At 49.6% G+C, this 21506-nt stretch overlaps 1 long non-coding RNA gene across 2 annotated transcripts in view; it reads left to right on the top strand.

Moving 5' to 3' along the window:
• The window catches only part of LOC123619192 (uncharacterized), a 157048-nt gene extending 136297 nt beyond the window's left edge, over positions 1-20751 (top strand). For both annotated transcript variants that reach the window (XR_006727736.2, XR_006727735.2), the window contains 2 exons: positions 17483-17574; positions 19594-20751. This is a non-coding gene — a long non-coding RNA (uncharacterized LOC123619192). The remainder of the gene's footprint in view (positions 1-17482; positions 17575-19593) is intronic.
• The last annotated feature ends 755 nt before the right edge of the window (positions 20752-21506 follow it).

The following is a 21506-nucleotide window of genomic DNA, read 5'->3' as shown; positions in this document are numbered from 1 at the left end:
CTTTCCAGGATACGTACAGTTAATCAATCTGCTGTACACTGATTTTTAAAAATTCTTTAAAAAGAAATTTTTTGGGGGGGGAACTAGGTTTATTTATTTATTTTTAGAGGAGGTACTGGGGATTGAACCCAGGACCTCGTGCATGCTAAGTATGAGCCCTGCCACTTAAGTTATACCCTCCCCGCTACACTGATTTATTGAGAACCTACAATGAACCAGGCACTGTGCTTGGTGCTGGAGACCAAAGAGTGAGCAAATGCAGACACACTCTTCTGCCTGGTGGGGCTTACAATCTAATTAATCAAGTAATCTTGCAAATAAATGTAAACTTGGGATTTTGACAAGCATTTTAAAGGAGAGAGAAGTGATTCTTGGAATTCCAATAATGGATGCTTTGTCTTAGTGAGGATGTTTCCTATCAAGGCAAAGGTTAAGCTGAGTTCTGATGGGTGAATAGGAGTGAATTAGAAGAGGTGAGAGGGGAGAGAGGTCACAACACAGACAGGCATCTCGTATCACCAGGGAGCATGGCGGATAGGAGGTGGGGAGTGGAGGGGAAACTGAAAGGGGCATGGTTGTGATCAGGGTGGAGAGAGAATATGGAAAAGACTTCCCTTTGTCCCCAAGATAAAGTCTCCCCTTTATTTCTGGCTAGAGAGCTCAAGACAGCCTAGAATAAAGACTACATTTCCCAGCCTCCCTTGCAGCTAGGCATGGACAGGTAACTAAGTTCTGGCCAATGGAAGGGGCCATGTGCACCTGTTGGGAAATGTTCTTAAAGGGAAAGGCACAGCCTTCTTTGTTCATTGCTGTTGCTGATTGTGGAACTCAAATATAGCTGCCACTGCTATGCTGTAGAGTCTCGTGTTAGGGATGGCAGAATGACAAAAGGGAAGGAATCTGGGCCTCTGATGACCAAGGACCTGCATTCCCTGCCCTCCAGCATTTGTCTCTGTTCAGGAGAGAGGAATACACTTCTCTAATATTTAAACTACAGCTATTTGGGAGTTTCTATCATTCATAGCGGAGTGTGAGCCTAACTCATACAGAAAGGCAGAAGCCAAGCCGTGCATGGCTTGGTCGGCCTTGGTAAGAACTCCGTCCTCAGCCTGAGAGCGTGGGAAACAGTAACTGAAGGGGGTGGGATGCTGTGCCCAGTTGCTCCCACAGGCTCCAAAGCCAACTGTTTCTTACGTGTTCCTCTGCTCAGTCCTTCCAGCCGCAATCACTGAGTATCTCTGACGCTTCAGGCATTGCCGTGGGTCCTTGAGGAGTCAAAATAAATATGACATTCCATCTTTGTGTCCGAGGCAGTCTAATGAGAATTACAGGCATGTAAATAATGGTTATAGCTTAATCAACAACATTTCTCGAGCACTAAGGTGGTATTCAGTGATGGCACTGGCATGGGCCACCGGGAAGAGAGTCAGGACCCCACAGACATGGCAGTGGTGTGGCCACTCTGCTCTGTCTTAGCTGACGCGTCCAGCTGAGCACCTGCCATGTCGGGCACAGACTCAGACAGGGGGGCTGTGACTACCAAGGAGACAGGGGCTGCTCTCAGGGAGCTCACAGTCCTCTACTCTCTAGGAGAGAAAAGGGCCATGGAAATGCTAGAAATGAAGACCCGTGGGTGCTGTGATGGGTGTAAGGCAGTGAGGTGAGGGGTGGAGTGGCCAGTTTTACCCGAGGGCTCGAGAAAGTGTGCCCAGAGGAGGTTACCCTTGAGCTATGCTGGGGAAGGTAAGTTGCAGTTACAGTGGAGTGAGGTGTGGGTGTGAGGAGCACTGAGGACGAAGGAACTCATTTAGTCTGGTCGTGTGTGTGTGTGTGTGTGGTGGTGTGTGTGGTGGTGTGTGTGGTGGTGTGTGTGGTCGTGTGTGTGGTGGTGTGTGTGGTCGTGTGTGTGGTGGTGTGTGTGGCGGTGTGTGTGGTGGTGTGTGTGGTCGTGTGTGTGTGGGGGGGGTGTGTGTGTGGTGGTGTGTGTGGTCGTGTGTGTGTGGGGGGGGTGTGTGTGTGGTGGTGTGTGTGGTGGTGTGTGTGTGGTGGTGTGTGTGGGGGTGTGTGTGTGTGGTGGTGTGTGTGGTGGTGTGTGTGGTGTGCAGAGTGCATATTTTTAACAAGGCGAAGGGGATTACTGGAAGGCTTCACAGAAGAGGTGACTACTGAGCAGAGTTTTGAAGGAAAAGTAAGAGTTCCCCAGGTGGACAAGAAGGAGCAGAGATTTAAGGCAACTGGAACCTCACCTGGAAGGCCACCTGGGGCACAGAAGGACTTCTGAGAAGTTTGAGGTGGTGGGTCAGAGAAATGGCTTGAGATGAGGTTCAGAGGGAAAGGGGGCTCTGTTGTGGCGACTCCACTAGCCAGAACCAGGGCTTCCAGTTGTGTTCTGTTGGTAGAGAGGAGCCAGGGAGAATTCTAAACAGCAGAGAAACCTAGTCAGCTCTGTGCTTAGGAAGGAAAATTAATTGGAACAAATTCCCAAATAGAACAATGTTCCTCTATAGAAGTTGGGTGAAAAATGATGGTACATCATCCGATGGAACCTCAAATAGCCATTAAAAACAGCAAGGTGGATCTATACGTGCTCACGGGGCACCATTTCCAAGATAAATCGTTGAGGTTAAAATAATCAAGGTGCTGGATGGTGTTTGTGGCCTGGTTCTATTTGTTTGAAAGCTGTGTGTGAATGTGCATGCATGAAGGCATCTATCTATCTATCTATGCTTGTACATACCGAAAACAATTCTGTAAAGATACACCAAAAGCCACGGACAGTGTTGCTTCTGCGGAGGAGAACTGGGAGTGGGAGCTGTGAGGGACACTGGCTTCCCACTGTAAAACTTTTGTACTGATCGAGTATTTTTTACCAGGTGCATGCATTATTTTTTCAATATATTAGATAAATATGTATTAAAAAATTTATTCTGCCAGAAATGTGAGTGATGGATTGAGGAGAGGAGAGACTCGGGATAGAGCGAGCCCTCCCCCACCTCCATTTTCTTGATAAATGGCATCACCATCCATCCGGTTATTCAGTCTCAAACCTTGAAGTCATCTTCAACTCCCCCCATGTCTAATCAGTTATCAAGTCCTGCCTGTTCTCCCCCAGAAATCTCTCTCCCCTCAGCCCCAGAACAGACAGAGAGATCGATGGGACAGAACCGCAAGCCCAGGGACAGACTGGAGTATGTATAAATATTTAGTATGTGATAATGGTGACATTTCAAATCCTTGTGGAAAGGATGGATTATTCAATAAATGATGTTGGGAAAAAAAATTAACTCCGATCCTTAGCTCAGTCATAAACTAAAATAAATCCCTAGTGAATTAAAGATATGTATATAAAAATAAAGTCACAAAGGCACTAGAAGAAAATGTAGGTCAGTCTGTAAAATATGGGGCTGGAGAGGGTCTTTCTCAGGAAGATACTGGGAGAAGAGATAATAGAGACAAATCTGATCAGTCAGACTATGTACAGTTATTGCTGTTAGATGCTAAAGACAGCTTAAAAAACAGAAGCAAGTGTAAAAATGGGGAAAATACTTCTAAAAATATGGCATATTTAAAGTGTTAATAAGCTTAACCTATAAAGAAAGCTTATAAAACAATGAGAAGATAAACACTCCAATAAGCTAACAGGGATGTCGTTAACAGAAGAGAAAAACAAACGGTCAGTAAATAGATGGAGGACTGTTTGGTGTGGCTGTTTTGTTGTTGTTGTTGTTGTTTTAAAAAGAAGCACATTAAAACAACAATAAGATGCCACATTTAACCAAATATTTTTAATTAAAAGATAATCCCCTTTCCTGGTTGGGGTTCTGGGAAACAGTCTTGAACATTATAGGAGGGACTGCAAATCAAATCAAACGCCACAGTGTAACCCACCAGCATATAGTAAAAGCCTCAGAAATGTGCATGTCGTTGAGACACTGATTTCATGGCCAAGAATGCACGCCGAGGACGCAGTGAAGGATATCTCAGTGATGTCCATTACCACGTTGTAGGTAACTTCAGGAGTATGGAAAACAAAGCCCCGAAAGTCCTTGTAAAGAAAGACCAATTAAATATATCATGGGACATCCAAACAGTATAATACTATGTGAGCAGTTAAAGTAGTTTGGTTTCAAATTACTCCTGTGCTGGAAAAAATGTCTATAATATAACGAAGTGAAACAATTGTGTTTAGAAGACAGTGTGTCTAAGGCAATCCCTGTTATGTTTATACAAACATCATGCACAGATGAAAAGGTACAGATGAAAGTCCAACACGTTCAAAGCAGCTGTTTCCAACTAGGAAAATTAAGGATGATTCTTATTTTCTTTAAAATCACTCTATATTTTAAAAAATTCGCTTAATAAATATCAATTAAATATCAATTACTGGAAAAACAATGAAAAAATTGAAAATACACTTGTCCTTTGTCCCAGAAATTATAGGAATTCATTATAAAGAAATAAAGAAGTGAGAATGGGTGGTGGTAAGAAGGCATTCAACACAGCATTACGAGTAATGATAAAAACTGGAAACAGCCTGAATGTTCAAAACCAGGGTATATTTAAGTAAATGATGGTTGGGTAAAATGCACTGCTATGTAATCATAAAAACTGAGTTACAGAAGAATATTTGTTAAAATGAAAAAAAAAATTTGCAAGAATAAGGGAAGGCAAAGCAGGCTCTGAAATGTACAAAATGACAAACCCCTGTTTGAACGAAGCAGAAAATATTAGGAATTCTATACCAAAATATTAGTGTGCTTATTTCTGGTTGGCTGAGTTACAGGTAAGCTCTTTTGTTTGACATTCTTCTGTGTTTTTAAGGGTTTCATATTCCACATGCATTACACATTACACCACTTTTTAAATCCAGGGAACCATCAAAATATCATAAATAACATTAAGTCAAATGACAAAAATAGGAAAATATTGCAACATATGTGATACCCAAAGTGCTTTTAATATTCTTAATCTGTAAGAGCTCTTACAAGTCAAGAGGGAAAATATGAACATCTTAATAAAAAGATTTGCATGAGAAATATAAAGACACTTTAAAAAGAAATATAATCATTCAGTTAGTATATAAAAAAAGGTTGAAGATCGCTAGTAATAAAGGGAATGTAACTCAGAGAGAGAGAGATGGAAATTTTTGCTCTTCAAATTGGAATTCATTCTTCAAACACTGATAATACCCAGTGTTGCTATTGGGTGGGAAATAGTCTGTCTCCCACACAATGGGGCTGGCAGTGTAAATTGTTCAGCTTTCTGGAGAGCAGTTTGGCAGATATATCGAGAACCTTGAAAATGTTAATTCTTTGTGACCCAGGAGTTCAATTTCTAGGAATATATTCTGAGGAAGCAACCACGGATGTGCAAAAAATTTATGGGCAAGAATGCTTTTTGCAGCCTTACTTGTAATAATGAAAATTCAGAAACAACCCAAGCAGTCAACAACGGATGTGTGGCTTGGCTGGCAATCACAGTGTAGGCCTGCAATTCAATATGTGCAGTTCCAGAATCCACAAAACTTTTTGAGCTGATAGATTTTGTAAGTTTGCTGCAAGTTCATTGGTGGCAAAAAATCTGACCTGCACTGAAAGGTTTTTCACAGCCATCATCCGTCTTCCTCTGTGTGATTCTTCAGATGTTTTCTTGCTCAGATACTGTGTTTGGTCCTAGGCTACTGCTAAGTTTCTATTGCAGGTGCTTCAAAAGACATTATTTTTTACCAGGTCTTCACTTTTTCAAATCCAAATAATTCTGATTTCTGAAATCAGAAGTTAAATTCATGTTTTCAGGGAGAATTGTTGGATATTTTGGTTAATCACACTTTTCCTTATTGTTAAAACCAAAAACCAGAGAATATAAAACTATGTGTATTGTCATATTTTTTTTTTTTTTAAGTATGTGTCTATAGATTCTTTTAATAGAGTAAAGAGACTTGAAGGAATGTATCAAAATTTTAACAGTGGTTATCTCTGGGTGGTGCAAGTATGAGCAATTTTAATTTGCTTCTATACATTTTTTATATTCTCTAAATTCTCTATAATGAACCTATAGTATCTCTAACAAATATATTTTAAAAACCTAAACTAAATCTAGATGATTTTTCTATCACCTAAAAACTGAAGTACAAACTCCTTAGAATAAAACTTCAAAGACATGTAGCCAGAATTCAAACTTAGTTCTTTCGAATCTGACTCCTGCATTTTTTGTCCTCTAATGTGCTACAGTTAAACTCGTGTCTTTGAAATAGGGTCTAGCAGAATTTTAATAAGTGCTACGTGCTGACAGACTTCTGTGGACAAACGCATCTTGAAAAATACAATCTACACGGCTTCACTGCGGGACTTCTCAGGGCCTTTCATACTCTAAGATACAGTATGTTGTTTCCACAAGAGAGGTACCATATGCTGAGTTCCTCCAGCATATTTGGCCATAAATCTTTTCTGTTTTATTTTATTTGTATTTTAGTTTTATGTTATCTTGTGGAAAATCTCCTAGAACATCTTCAGAATGTGCTTCCCATAAAACACTTTGGAAATGCTAATCTAGTGGAAAACTTCATTCTCCAATTGAGGAAAAATACACAAGAACCATTAGAGTGGTAACAATTTCCTGCAGGAATGCTGGCCTTTCCTAGTTACTAGCTCTTCCCTTTTAAGAGTGATCTTCATAAACACATGAAAAGGCCATGTCACTGAGATGCAGACTTCTGTTTCTTCCTGGCAGCCATTTTGACCTGACGTGCTTCTGCAGAGAGCCATGGCCTGCCTGTTGCACAAATACTGACTGAGGCAGGAAGTCTAAGCTCCCAGATTTACTCTCTGAATCCTCTTTTAGGTACTCTGGCGCCTCAGGACTTCTCACCTCCAAAAAGGGACTTGGGAGACACCCAGGAAATAGGGAGTTTGGTGAAATAAATCCTAGCCAGGGAGGCAGCAGCAAAGCTGGAAGAGAACTTACTTATATGAACATTTCGTGTACCCTCTATCAGGTTGCTTCCTCCCTCTGTGTCTCAATCACTTCATATGTAAAATGAAGAAGTTTATTAGGGCAAATAAGCAACCTTGTCTCAGCTTACTTGCCAGCTCTCATCAATGGATAGAGGTTTCCTAGAGTCTTGAGTCTGCATGCCTGCTTAGTAAGAAAGAGTGCTATGATTGATTATTAATGTCTGCCCTGGTTGTAGACTGGAGGAGTGGCATCACTTATGCCCTTCCTTTGCCATCTCAGAGTTAAGGAATATCTAAATACTCTTGAAGATCTTGGATGCTTCAGAATGGATACACGGGAGCTGGCTCCCAAATCTACCTTTTGTTTCATGAACTCTCTTTAGAGTTTTGCCTCACCCCCACCACCCCACCTTGTAAAAATTTTCCTTTTATCCATGGTGATTCCAAACTCTTGGATCTTGGTCTGTAATAGCAAAGTAATGGTTTGCTATAGTAATCTTCATATACTCCCTTTCTCTCACCCTCTTGCCAAAGATGAATCTGTTTTTACTAAATGAGAAAAAAAGGAAAAAATACATATGTAAAAATCACACATCCTCACCATGTGCAAAAATCATGTGTTTGGAAGCAAGAACATCTTTCTGAGGCCAAATGGCATTTTTCTTTTTTTGCAAAACGAGCAAAAAAAAAATTATATATATATATATGTGTGTGTATATATATATATATATATATACACTTTCCTAGCAACTGGCACTGAATTATTGGCCCTTGTCAGTTGCTGCCACTAAGGGGCCTCTCATCCTGGAAACCCATAATGCTAGGAGACCAACAAGTCCTGTGGGAATCTGGTTACAATCGCCTCTCCTGCTTTGCACAGGGTCTGAAACACACAAAACCATGGCTGGCAGAACCATTGTCCCAGGTGTAAGAGGGAGCATGGTATGGAGGATTGATAGACCAGTTACTCTCTGTAACAACTTTATGATTTACCAGCTATGGGGTCTTTGGCAGCAATCCTAACTTCTCTGAGCCTCAGACTGCTCCATAAGATGGTAGCATAGTCCCCGTACCCATGGAATCAGTTAGTCCTTGTGTGCAAGGGTACCCCAGAGAACAAAACAGGCAATAGTCCCTGCCTTTGCAAGCTGATATTTTAACAGGGAGGGGAAGGCTGGGAGGGGAGAGGGAGGGAAAGATGGACAATAAACTAGTTGGTATGCACGTTAATATCAGATGGCCTGAAATACTGGGAAGAAAACTCCACCTGGGCAGGCAGTAGGAAACGGCTGGCTTGTGGAGCCATTTCCTGTGAGATGTCCAGAGAAGGAGCCACTGATTTGCCATTCGGGCAAATCAGGAATTGGTGAGGAGCTGTGCTACCTGGCTACCTGGCATCTACCTGGGGAATTAGGGCTTCAGGCAGAAGGAATAGCAATGGTAAAATCTACAAGCAGAAGTATACTCAGTGTATGAGGACGGCAAGGAGGCTGGCATGTATGGGATGGAGAGAGTGAGGCAGAGGGGAGCAGGAGGGGAGGGAGAGGAGGCAGATGTGAGATGCTGGGGTGGGCAGGTGGGGCTTCTTTAGGACTTTGGCTTTTTCTCTGAGTGAGGTAGGAAGCCATGGGAGCTTGTTACACCAAGGAGTGGCTTCTCTCATTTACATTTTAACAGGGACCCTGGACCCTCGTGTTGGGAAAAGATAGTGGGCCTGGGAGGTGAGGGTGGAAGCGAGGAGACTCAAGAGGCTGTTGCCAAGGTCAAGAGAGTGATAATGATGGCTTGGACCAGGAGGGGACAGAGGAGATAGTTGGGGGGGGGTGGGGGTGGGATCTATGCACATTTTGAGAGCCTAGCTGACCCAGCTGCTGTGGGAAATTGTGGAACAAGGTGGGAAAGCCGCAGCCCAGTGCCTAGAATGCAGAAGGTGCTCAGTTAAGGTAAGGCCATTCTTCCCAGTCATCTGACCAGGGCTGTTCACCCTAAGGGAGGAGGAAGAACATGGAGCTAAGTGGCTCACCCGAGGGCATCCTCTCTCATCAGGCATCTCACCAGATGCTCCTTTGCCAAGTGCGGTGGGATTGGAAAGATGGCAGAACGATTTACGACAAGTGTTGGTGCTTCAGGAAAGCAGGATAGGGGACCCTCCTTGACCAGAGGGGAGGCGGAGAGAGCAGTAAAGGAGGGAAGAGCCGCGCAGGGGACTCTGTTTCCCAAAGAGAAACAAATAGTAAAAGCTTACGAAGGATTACCTTGAAGGAATCTAGTTGATGGAGAGAATTCTGGAGCTAATATTTGAATTGCTTTAGGGAGAACACATTTCAGTTGGAACTAAGGGGTGAAACTGGGTTCTTGGGAAAGTTTGTGGAAGATGAACTCCTGAACACAATCCAATGACAGAGTGAGGCTGTGCATGGAGTCATGGTCAGTACATGTCCAGGTGGCTGCCTCCCATCCCTCCCAGGCTGTGGCCCCGGGGGCTCCCCACGTGGTAAACAATGGCGTGTCCCTCACAGTTGAACTTGGCTGATGCTGAAGACACTCCCCAGGAGGAGCAGTGGGGCAGAGGACACAAGAGGCTCTGGCTCAGGACTGGCAGGTCCGAAAGGGGACAGAGGGCCCCCAGCTGTGCGAGCCAGTGCTCATGGTAAGGGTGTCTGAGCTCCGAAGCAGTAAACAGCAAAAGTTTGGGCGAGCAGGGGAGGGAAGGACTGGGGCAGCGTCCCGCAGGGAAGGGGGCGATTTGAACTGGTACATAGAAAACTGTTTCAAACATTTTAATAGATAGTTATTTTAATATTTTAGAAGAATACTCATTTCTTCTTTATGATAGTGATATAAAATGTTCTTTTAAAATGTACTTATGGAAGCTTAAAAATAAGTTGACCTAATGAAAAGGAATCAGCCCGTATCTGTCCAGGGGTTTAAAGGCATGGGCAGCCCAGAGGGCCCTGCAGGATGACAGAGGTGTAGGAAACCGTGGCCTCGAGGGCTCCTTTGTCCTCTGGGTGGACTCAGGAGAGACGGTCAGCGTTGGCAAGGCCCTGGATGGGTGGGATCTGTGGTCACAGCTGAAAACTCCCTGCACGTGGGGCTCCTACTTGTCAAAGGACATTTTTCTCCTTTCCAAATGCTTCTATCTCATTGAAGGAACAGGTATGAAGGGAATGGGATGAGGCAGAGAAAGTCCTGGGGCTCCTTTTTATGGAAGAACCAAACGCCACCCGTGGGCCGGCCCACTCCTGACTCGCTCTCAAGGCTTCTCCCAGGCCCCTTGCTCACTTCCTGGCTCACAGGGTGCCTTCCTGTCCACACAATTCATAAAACACAGACTTTCAGAAAGCGAAGTTAAATGGAGACCTAGTTCTCCTCTGTCAGGGCAGGGGAAGGGGTGATGGCAGGAGCAAGCCTGTCCCATCCCTGCCCCCCGACTCTGCCTTCCTCCCCGCACCCTCCCCTGCTTGCCCTGTGTCCCTGAGAGCTGGCCGGACCTCAGGCCCTGCGTCAGGGGGGAGGCCTCGGGCGGGCCTGAGGCCCATTCAAAAGCCTCGGGCCTCAGAGGCCTGTGCACCGGCAGCAGGGTGGGCAGTAGGGACGAGTTACTGATCCGCTTACTGACCAGCCTGACGGCAGGCGGCAGGCCCATCGGCTGGAGCCGAGAGCCCGCTGGCGCCCGGCAGTGAGCCGTGAGTGCCTACGAGCGCCTCTCACGGAGGCTCAGCGTTCTCACCTGTAAAGGGGCCGTGCCAGCACTTCCCTCGGAGCCTGGGATGGGAATCAGAAGACATCTGCGTGTGCAGAGCTCGCGTGTGGCCCCAGGTCAGATCTCAGTAAATGAGAGCTACTGTTACTGTCACTGTCATCATCGTCATCGTTGGTGTTAACTCTCAGAACAAGTCTGAAAATGGTCCTCATGCTCGCCACTGACCAGGCATGTGTGATGTCCTGCTGCTCGTCTGGTGGCCTCCTAGGGCTCCTCTAGGTCTGTCACCCTCACCATGGGACAGCGCAGGCCCCAGCAGTGGCACCACTCAGGAAATGCTCAGGATGGGTTTCCCCGCATTATTTCTGTCTCGGGGACCCTCCTCAGAGGACCGAGCTTTGGTGGCCTAGCCCCCGTGCAGTGCTCTGCTGGCACTCCTGGGATAAGGCACCCGGGGATGCTCCGCGTCTCCGTGGTCTGCAGTGTGGCTCCCCACACCTTGCCTGAGCTCCTGCCGCGTGCCAGGCCCCTGCCGGCAGAGGGAGTGAGCAGCAGACGCTGCCCAAGATGGGGGCGATTCAGTGAGGCGGGCTGAGCGACACCAGGTATCAGCTCTGAGATCTCCCGTGTTCACGGGCATGAGGTTGGGGCAGCTCCTTTCCACAGCTTGCACCACTTCCCCCACACTTCCCCTGTGAAGTGAGGACCAATGTCTATTTCACAAGTAAGGACACTGAGACGAGACCCAAGAGTGTCGGTGATCTTTCCAAGCTGACTCGGCCTCTGTGTGTCAAGGCAGGTCTTGACCCTGGTGGCAAATCTCCCAGCTCCATTCTCTACCCCTGGACTGCACCACCCAGCAGGTCCCTACATGTATCACAGACTTTCAGAGCCCTGGACTGGGCGGCGGGGAGAGGGCGGGGGCATGTCCTGGGAGGGAGAGAAGGATTTAGACTGGAGGGTTCTGGCTTCTTGAGACCCAGGAGATAGCCCAAAGCCAGACAAGAAAAGAATTCCCAACAGACCGTGAACTTTCCCCTGGGGCCTCTGAGCACATGCATGGGCATGGTGGTTCAGCAGATGTTACCATGTGCCATCCTCAGTCGGCCTCTCGAAGTCTGAATAGAGCCCCCCATCTTCAAGGTGCACCTGATAGCTCAGGCCTCAGGCTTCCTGATCCCCCACACCCTCATCTCTAAGTGTGCATAGCGTGGGGCAAGGAGAGGGCAACACCCTGTCCTTGGAGTTTGGGGCATTCTTATTAGAACGTGGACCCATGGGGCAGAGGCTACATGAGGAGGGAGAAAGCAAGGAACACAAACTCCCAAGTCAGACTGACCACATTGGAGCCCTGACTGGGCCATTCTTAAAATGTGTGAGCCTTCTTCATAATTTTCAGCCTCAGTTTCCCCATCTGTAAAATGGGCACAACAATGCCTGCCCCACAGGGCTGTAGTGAGGAATGAAGCGGGTCAGGCATGATAATCCACCGCCGGAGCCTGGGGTGGTGAGTCCTCAATGCATCTACAGCCTGTCCACCAAACCCTCCCCGCCACACTGGGCTGGGCCAGGCTGGTCTAAGCCAATGTACTCGATGGACAGATTGTCCTCAAGAACATGCTGTGTGCCCCATCGTCTGGGGGCACCTGTACTGTCTCCGCCAGCTGTGTGACCTCAGGTTGGTCCCTTTCTCTCTCTGGGCCTGAATGTTCTCTCCAAGCAGGGGATGTATGCCCTCTTGGGCTTCCCAGTTTGGACATCTCATGGTGCCAGGATGCAGAAAGCAGCCAGCACAGCTGGTCTGGCCGGGGGGCAGAGGACTCTGGCCCTTTCCCAAGCCCTCCTTGGCCCAGGTGACCAGCCAAGTGGCTAATTAGCACTCTGGCAACCAGGTAATGAAGGTCAGCAGGTCAGAAGTTAATCATTTCTGCAAAATGCAAGCAAACACCCCATTCCCACATACCTGGGGATAATAAAAATCACACAACCAGGGCAAGGCTCAGGGGCACCTCTTCTGATCTGGATTGACTCCAATTAGCCGGGTGACCTTGGGCGTTTACCTTCTCCATCGTGGCCTCAGCTCACTCATCTGTGAAACTAGAGTTTGGGATTCCAGGGTAGGTGCAGAGGACACTGTTCCTTGATGCAGTCAAAGGCCGGAAAGTGGTCTGGGACCAGTGACCTCAAGAGTCACTTCTCCTCCTCCTGGAACAGTCCTCTCACTCCTTTTGCCCAGAACGCAGGCGCCCTGGGTTTTCCTGCCGCTGTGCGGGCGGGAGCTATTCTGCCCAGCCTGTTTTGTTCTCTGACCCTTGGAATCCCATTGATCCCATACCGGCCAGTATCCCTCCCCTCGAGAAGGGGAGCCCTCCATGCCCTCTCTCTCTTACCAAGCCCCTCTGTCTTCCCATCCTGATCGTCGTGGGCAGCAGTGAAGGTCTACCCAGGGTGCCCAGTGCAGGTGATTAAAGGGCACTGAGTTGGGGCAGGCAGGAGAATCCTCAACTTGCACCCAAACTGTGTGCTTCCTTAGGGCAGGTGCCACATTTCCGCCAGCACCTGATACTTAACGGCGCCAGGTGTTTGCCAGGATACACACTGCAGGGGTGCCGGGTAGGGTTGGGAGCCTGGGAATGACGTTTGTCTGGTGGGTTTGTGAACACACATGGGGAGCCGATTCCAGAAATCACTGAACATACTATTTCTAGGAGAATGCAAGTAAGTGTCAGACTCGTCCCATAAAGGTACCTTCATATCCAAAGAACAGACAAACCAAAACATCTCTAGCGGAGAAAGGTCTAGCCCCGGCTCTGCTGTGGACTCCCCAGCGAGTGGCCTGGCTCTTCCCTGGGGTGGAATGAAAGGATGTCATCCCTAAGGCCACATGTGGCTCCTCTCCCCGCACTGTGGGCCTCAGAGTCCTTCCCAGTGGCCACCATGCCTAATCGGGACAGCCTGCTTCTGGAGAACAAGCATTTGGGCTAGGCTTGCTTCCTGTCTGACCCCGACTGTGCCCTCGGCTTCCCTTCGGCTTCCCTGGGTGCAAAGCCCAGAGACCTCTGCCTCCCCACCTGACTCCCGCCAGGGGCCTGGGGGCTCCAGCTTCCAGAAATCAATCATGTGCTCATTCCCACCAGCAGGTCTACTCGTTGTCCTATCCCCAGGGTGAGCAGTACAGGGGGAAAAGAAGAAAGAAAAGTTAGATGTTATAAAGCAAGAGAAAAAGCTTACTGGGAGAATGCCTGCTAAATGTCTGCTTTGTCTCTCTTCACATTGGGGTGGGCAGGGGAGAGGCTGGGCGGCGTGCAGGCTGCACAGTGCCGTTGCGGCTGCCTAGGGCCAGGGTAGGTCTGTGCAGGCTCTGCCTCTTTAAGAGAACCCTGAGGCCAAGATTTATTGGCTGCTGGGGCCCTGCTGCGTGTGTGGCTTGGTGTTTACAGGCCTGGGGAAGGCTGAGGTCTCCCTTCCCAGGCTGCGGGGCGATGGTGAGCTGGAGGTTGGATGAAGAATGGCTACCATTCATGGTGGGCTTTGCAGCAGGACTTGGTGTGCAGCCCAGGGTAGTGGGAGGCTGTGGCCCTGTGACAGCCCGGCTGGGGACGGAAATCCCACCCCTCTGGGTTCGGACAAAGAGGGGAAGGGCGGGAGGGCTTGTCCACTTGGAGTGCCTGAGCATCCTTGCTGGGGCCCAGCAGGCAGGCAAGAGGCACTGACTGTGGATCTACCCTGGGTGTGCAGGCACTGGGGGCAGCCCAAAGCAGGGCAGGCAAGATGCACCCCCGAGAGCTGAGACCAGTGTGAGACCCCTGAACCAAAGTGGGCCACACATTAAATAACAAAGATGAGGGAATGGCTGGACAGAGGGGCTGCCTCTGCGTACTGGGGATGTCCAGCACCAGACATCGTGTCCCTGGCCCAGACACCCCAGCAACCTGAGTCTTTGTTCGCTCATTTAGGAAATGGAAAGGACATCTACCTCATAGGGTTTTGTGGGGATTAAATAATGCAATGTATGCAAAGGGCCTGGCATAGGCCGTCCTCAGTAAGGGTTATTATTTTTAGCATCGGCCCTTCTGCTGATTGTTCCAGAAAGCAAACTAACCTGGCTCTTCCAGCCGTGTGGCCCAGCTGACTGAGCACTCTGGAGGCCTGGTTTCAAATCTCAGCTTTCCTCCTGCCGACAACGGGACACTGGGTACATCCCTCAGGGTTGAGGGACATACCTGGTGGCCCCCCGCATCTCCTTCATGGCCAGAGCCTGGCTCATCTTGAAGGGACAGGAGCTGACTTTTGCAGAGGCTGATCACTTACTAGGAATCAGGAGTCAGGCCAAGCATGTTACCCGCTCCATCACTTTCTAATTTATTATTGTGAACCTTTGGTGGTGGAAATGGTCCAGGGTGGACAAAAACAGACAGGAGAGTCACAAACCCCCTAGGGCCCATCACCCAGCTTCAGTAATGATGACTGATGTTTGTCCTTTTTTCATCCATCCCTTCTAACTTATCTTTTCCTCCTCTTCCTCCTCCTCCAGAATTTTCTGTCTTCTCTCTCCCTGTCTACTGGAAAGTCTAAAGCAAATCCTAGACATTGTGTCATTTCACCTGTCAATACTTCAATGTGTATTGCTACAGGGTATAAAACTTTAAAAAAGAAAGCAAAACTATTACCATACCTAAGACAGTAAACAAACACTCTTAGTATCATCTAAACTCCCATCTGTGAATCATCTCATTTAACCCTCAAAATAACCCTTTGGAATTACAAATACGATTGCTCACGCCTTTCAGGTAGCAAACCAAGTGAATGAGACACTTACACACAGTCACCCAGCTTGCAGCCCCATCTCCTGGGTCCAGTCGCCTGGTGGTGCTGGAGGCAGGATTTGGACTGGGGCAGTCAAACCCCAGAGCCTGAGTCCTTCCTTCCCCGCTGTCATCCCTGAGCCCCAGAGCCCATGGTCACTTAGTTGCAACCTCACACTCAGTTCAGCGCCTCCCCAAGCCTGTTTTCCTTATGGTCTGGCATCAAACTCAACTTTCTTGAGCATAAAATGGCAATCAGGCAACACTCGCCTCCAAGCCTTGTTCATTTCTTTATGCCTTTGACAAATATTCATTCTGCAGCTACTATGTCCCAGTGCTGTTAGTGGTGCTTCAGATCCAGCAATGAATCAGTGAGAGTCTTCGCCGTTGAGGAGCTGACAGGCTGCACCCTTGCTACTCAAAGTGTGGTCCAAGGACCAGCAGCTCGGGCATCCCCTGGAGCCGGGCAGAAATACAGACACTCAGCCCTACCCCAGCCCTGCTGAACTGAGATCTGTATTTCAACAAGATCTGTAAAGGCTGAAGTTTGAGAAGCACCGCCTTGGGCCATGGTTCTCACCCTGGCTACATGTTGGAATGCTCTGCAGGGCTTAAAAAAAATACTGACCCCCACCCCCAAACCATTAAGTCAGAACCACTGATGCTGTTTAAACACTCTGAGATAGAACAGGGAACGCTGACCCAGTCTGATCATTTTAAGAATAAACAAACTAAGATGAAATCTTCAGCAGACTACTTAGGACACAGTAGGTGCTGAATTAGTGCTCTATTTTTTTCCTTTGCGGTCTCAACCTTGCTCCTCGGACCCCCTCACCTCGCCCTCACCTTGCCAAGAAGGTCTGTTGCTCTTGGGTGGTGTACTGTCTTTCCTGGTGCAAAGACTTCCTTTGGCCTCGGGCTTCGGACCAGAGTGCTGTTCTTTTCTGGGAAAGCCCAGAACTGAAACCCCGCGACCTTCCCCTGGGAAGTCAGGCTGTAGGAGAGACATGAGCTTCTCCCCGCCATGACCTGGTGTGCCGAGCTGGGCTGAGAGCCGCAAACACAAATAAATAAACAAGTGCAGGTTCAGCCGCGTGTGCAAAGCGCTTTTCTTTCCCCACGCCGGATCCCGGTCCAGACGTTATCTCATCCCGCTCTCTCCCGCCAGGTGACGGGGTGCAGGGCAGGTGCCACCAGCCGCCGTGACCTACCAGGCAGAAGCTGCGGTTTGAGTCACCCAGCACATGGGAGAGGGCGCTGACCCCGGACCCTGGGGCACAACAGCAGCCAGGGCCCAGCCTGGCCTTGCTGGGTGGCCTGAGGGGCAGAAATGTTTTCCTGCTGGTGGTGGCCTTGGCAGCATCCCAAGGTGGCGGGGGTGGGCCTGTTCGAGGTTCCTCCTCACCGCCCCCCTGCTGCAGGCCACCAGGACGCTGCTCCTGGGGCTGTTTGCAGGCCCGTAAATGAGCCACAGCTCGGGGGGAGGCTGGAGAGGGGTCAGAAGCCCTTCTCTGAGAGCTGGCAGGGGTTAGATCTGCTGGGGAGGGAAGGGAAGAAAAGGACAGAGGTGAGAGCCGTGAGCTGTCTCCTGGGAAGCCAGCGCTTCCTGCTGGTTCTCCATCCGGAGGAGGCACCACTCCTCACACTATATAAATGGGGTGACTGAGGCCTGGAAATGGGGAGGCACTTCCCAGGGAGAGGCAGGCTGGTCTGCAGAGATCAAAGCCCGTGTTCTCTCTGAGATATGTGGGGACAAGTTTAGAGAGTTGAGACCCAAACTCTGCACTGGGGCAGGTCCGGGGATGCCAAGGGATAGCCCCCTGACCCCAGACCTTAGCCGTTCCAGGATGGGGAGAAATGAGGCCAGCAGGCAAGGCATGGGAAGGGGGCTCAGGCAAAACTAGGCTCTTGTCCTACCTTTGGTGCTTGCTGGGGACTCTGGGCATGTCACGGCACCTCCTTGTGTCTCAGACGCTCTCACCTCTCCCGTGTTGTTGGTGCTACCGTTGACTTCACAGTATGGCTTTGAGGATTCACTGAATAAGAACGTGGATTGTGAAGATCAGCCAGAAGAGCTGCCTGAAATGACAAGTCCATTCTCCAAGGGACGGTAAGTAGCACACACTATGCCATTGCTCCCCACTTCTGAGCCCACGGCAGACATTACTAATTGAGCACAGCACTTTCTCCCCCTGAACGTGGATCTGTCTCAGAGCTCCTCTTAGGCTAGAGTACTCCAGGCAGCCACTTCCAGTCTAGCAGAGCTTGGATTTGAGATGAAATCTATCTTCCACCCTTCCATGGTCGGCTGAGAAGCTACTGCTCTGGAGCCAGACATCTCCGGAAAAAGCCAGAGCTTGAGTGAAAAATGAAGCAGGAACTCAGGAGCGGTAGGAGAGGAGACCCAGCCAGGGTAAAGGGCTCTTAGTACCAAATGGACCATGGGCAGTATGGACAGTATTTACGAGTCCCTGGCAGTGGGCGGGGTGCGGAGAGCGGCAATCAGGAGGAACAGGCACCAGCAGAGGGGCCCCTCTTGGCTGAGCCACTGCCCTGGACCAAGGACTACCCTCTGCCTCTCATTACACAAGCACAGCATTTCTGTGGGGTCCCTGCCGTTATTATCTCCACTTTATATATAAGGGAACTGAGGCTGGGAGAGGTTACAGTCAAGAGTGCATGGAGCTGGCTGGTGTTGGCACCCAAGTCTGCCAGACTGTAAAACCCACATTCTTCACACTGCCTTTCAGAGAGCACAGCTTGGTGCCTGGGGCCCCTCTCCTGAGCGGGGCTGGGATGGGAGGTGACCTGTTCTGGCCCCAGCATTTGGGAGCAGGAAAGCTGGTCCCTGCCACATGCAGTGTGCAAGGCAGGCAGCCCCGGGGAGCTTTGCTGGCACCTGTCTTCCTGCCTTCCCAATCCTTTGAGGCATTAGAGTTGGTGAATCCTGAAGCAGGGGCAGAACAGCCGGTGGGAGTTCCTCTCAGCTCCTTTCACGGTGCAACTTCAGGCAACTTTCTGCTCCTTTCTGGGCCTGTTTACGTAATCAATGACCAAGAGCCTTAGGACTCAAGGTGGGGTCTACCAAGTGTCAGCATCGGGGGTCTGCTGGAAGGGCTGGGTTTCAGACCACTGGATCAGAACCTGCACTGTCCCTGGGCCCTGGGTAATTTACATGCTCAGAGACATTCCAGGACAATGAAGCTTGTGAGTTCTTGAGTCTCTTACACACTCAGCAGCTTGGACATTCTGTGATTCACAAAGGTAGCACCTGAGGCCGAGCCAAGCCCAGCCTTGAAGCTCAGACTGGTTGACGAGCTTGGAAGGCCAGGCAGGGCCTTTGTCAGGACAGAAGGGCCGTGAGCAGGCCTGGGATGGCCAGGAGAACACAGCCAGCCGCAAGGAGCTTCCAGGCTGGGGCAGGAGGCCCCGCTCACAGATACAGGACAGCAACCTGGGCCTGGGGAGGGAGGGGACAGAGGCTGCAGGAGGCCAGAGGAGGGTGTGGTCAGAGTGATCCTGAGGCTGGAGGCAGGAAAGACAGAGCACTGATGTGGGCTGGAGCCCTGGAGGCAAAACATTTCTTTCTACTTCTCTGCAGGCGACCCCAGGGCCCCCTAGGTGATATCTCCCGGCCCCATCACAGAGCAGCAGGGGCCCACAATTAAATTTAAATTCTCATCCATTTTCCCCCCAAGCACCAGCATTTTCCAACCCTTTTATGGATTTCTGAGGAATGATAAAATGCAGCTGTTTTGGCTCCCGAGCCAGTGGAGTAACGTAAGGTGGCCTGAGTCCTCTCCAGGGAAGTCAGCGGCTTAGTTATTTATTTTGACTCCAGGACTCCTATCCAGGTCTCATCATGAACTTGAGTTTCTAAACCTGCCCCTTCCTCACCTTGGTCCTCACCTCAAAGCACTTTTGGGGGATTTCTTTGTAGACACTCAAAAGCCTTCTGGTGATGGTCAATTTTTATGCTTCACTTTCCTTTTCTGAAAAAACAAAACGAAACATGAGTCTCTAACCCCTTGGCACAGTTGAATGAGACCCTGTGGGCCATGACCTCACAGAACGCGTGGCACATAGTAGGTGCACAATAAAGCCACTGGCCTATTTGCCTGCCTTTCAGATCTCCCAGGGGTTAAGGAACTCATCTGAAGCAAGCTGCCTGCTCCTGTTCCCGCTGGGCCCCAGAGGTTGCAACTTCCTTTGCTGTGGAAACAGCTGTGGCCTTCCCAGACATACGAGGCTCAGGTGCACAGGTTACACGGATCTCACAGTCATCTTGAGACTGTGCAGGGCCAGCATTGGCGACTCCATGCGCAGGGAACGCCCACAGAGCCAGAAGGCCAGCGTCCCTCAGGCCCGCTCTAAGTGTGGATTCGCACGGAGATCTGCAACCAGGACTCGGCCACCGCACCGTTCACGTTTCTGTCCTGGGGAGAGAGCCTTGCTCCCTTTGACTCCCTGAGCTATTCTTCTTCATTTTGCCAGGATCCACTCTACGATGTCAAAAAGCGCAGGAACCTCGAGTATTCAGGAAAATGGGAGGAGCCTTGAATGCAGGCCTCACCCTTCCCGCCCGTGGTCGGGCAGCCTCAGCCTCGCCACTCACCCAGGCTCCCCCCCAGCTGCGCGTGCCCAGCGGGTGACGTGCTACCTGTCCGTGCAGGTGTTCCAGCCAACGTGGAGACCACCTGGGGGACCCCTTGCCGGGTGTGTTAGGTGACTTCCACCCCCGAAAATCCTGGGGTCTCTGTTACTTGTTATCATCAACTACTTAGGCCAAAGCGCTACTTTTGAGTTTTTAGCACAATAACTCCATGAAGTGGGTTAAATTGTGTCTCCCCAAAAGATATGGCCAAGCCCTAACCCCCAGTACCTGTGAATGTGGGATATTCCCTTATTTGGGAACAGGGCCTTCGCAGATGTAATTGAGTTAAGAATCCTGAGATGAGATCATCCTGGGTTTAGGGTGGGCCCTAAATCCACTGACTGGTGTCCTTATAAGGAGATAGAGATTTGAGACACACGGGGGAAAGCTGTGTGGAGATGGAAGCAGAGACTGGAGTGATGTGTCTACAAGCCACGGAATGCCAGGGATTGCTAAGGACCACCAGCAGCTGGAAGACGCAAGGAAGGCTCTCCCCTGGAACCTCTGGAAGGATTGAGGCCCTGCGGACACCTTGGTTTTGGACTTCTGGCTTTCAGAACTGTGAGAGAATGAATTTCTGTTTAAGCCACCCAATTTGGGGTAATTTGTTACAACAGCCCTAGAAAACTAATACACTGCATAAAGAATTAAAAATTTTAAATAAAAAGATTATCCCTGTGTTTGAGATGTTTTCAGAGTGGTGGGGCAATGAGGCCCCCTGACGGAGCTGGGAGACCCCCAGGGGTGCCTCACTCTTCAATGGGGGCTCTTGGGGCAGTGAGGCCAGCAGGCCAGGCAGTCAGCAATGCTGCTGAGAGGTGGCCTGCACTGGGCTTTAAGGATGCTGAGCATCAGTGCAGATCCAGGGTACCGCGGCCATGTGGGAGTTCAGAGGTGGGAACTGGAGTGCTGTGTCTTAGGAGGTGGTGATACATTAAAGGAGACAGAAAATATACCGGCTGTCAGGGAACTGTGGGAAATCAAGTCCCCCAGCTTAGTTATCTGCCTGAGGGGGCTCTGGGAGCTATCTGCTCATCCAGAGGCAGGTATCGTGGAGATTACTGAGTGCCAGGCCGTGGACCCAGTGTGGTGGAAAACTAGAGTTGAATTACACATTGTCCCTTCCTGTCTGCAGGGAGGGAGGAGTCGGTGAGGTGGACAACTCCAGCCCAAGGGGTGACCATCAGAGAGGCGTGCAGGCAAAATGCAAGGGGATCAGGGGAAGGCGGCTCTCCCTGGGCTGGGGTGTCTGGGGAGACATCTGGCAGGATTGGTGGGTTTGGTTCCGTGAAGTTTGTAAGTGGAGAGTGAGGGGCTGGATGCTCTTTGAGCAGGTGAGCCGTGAGTGAGATGCTCTAGGCAGTGATGTGGCCGTGCGTGCATGCAGG

This window comes from Camelus bactrianus, chromosome 11 (assembly GCF_048773025.1).
Source record: "Camelus bactrianus isolate YW-2024 breed Bactrian camel chromosome 11, ASM4877302v1, whole genome shotgun sequence".
In the NCBI taxonomy this organism is placed as follows: Eukaryota; Metazoa; Chordata; class Mammalia; order Artiodactyla; family Camelidae; genus Camelus; species Camelus bactrianus.
The sequence above is the reverse complement of the archived record's forward strand: the minus strand, read 5'-3'. Positions and strand labels throughout refer to the sequence as shown.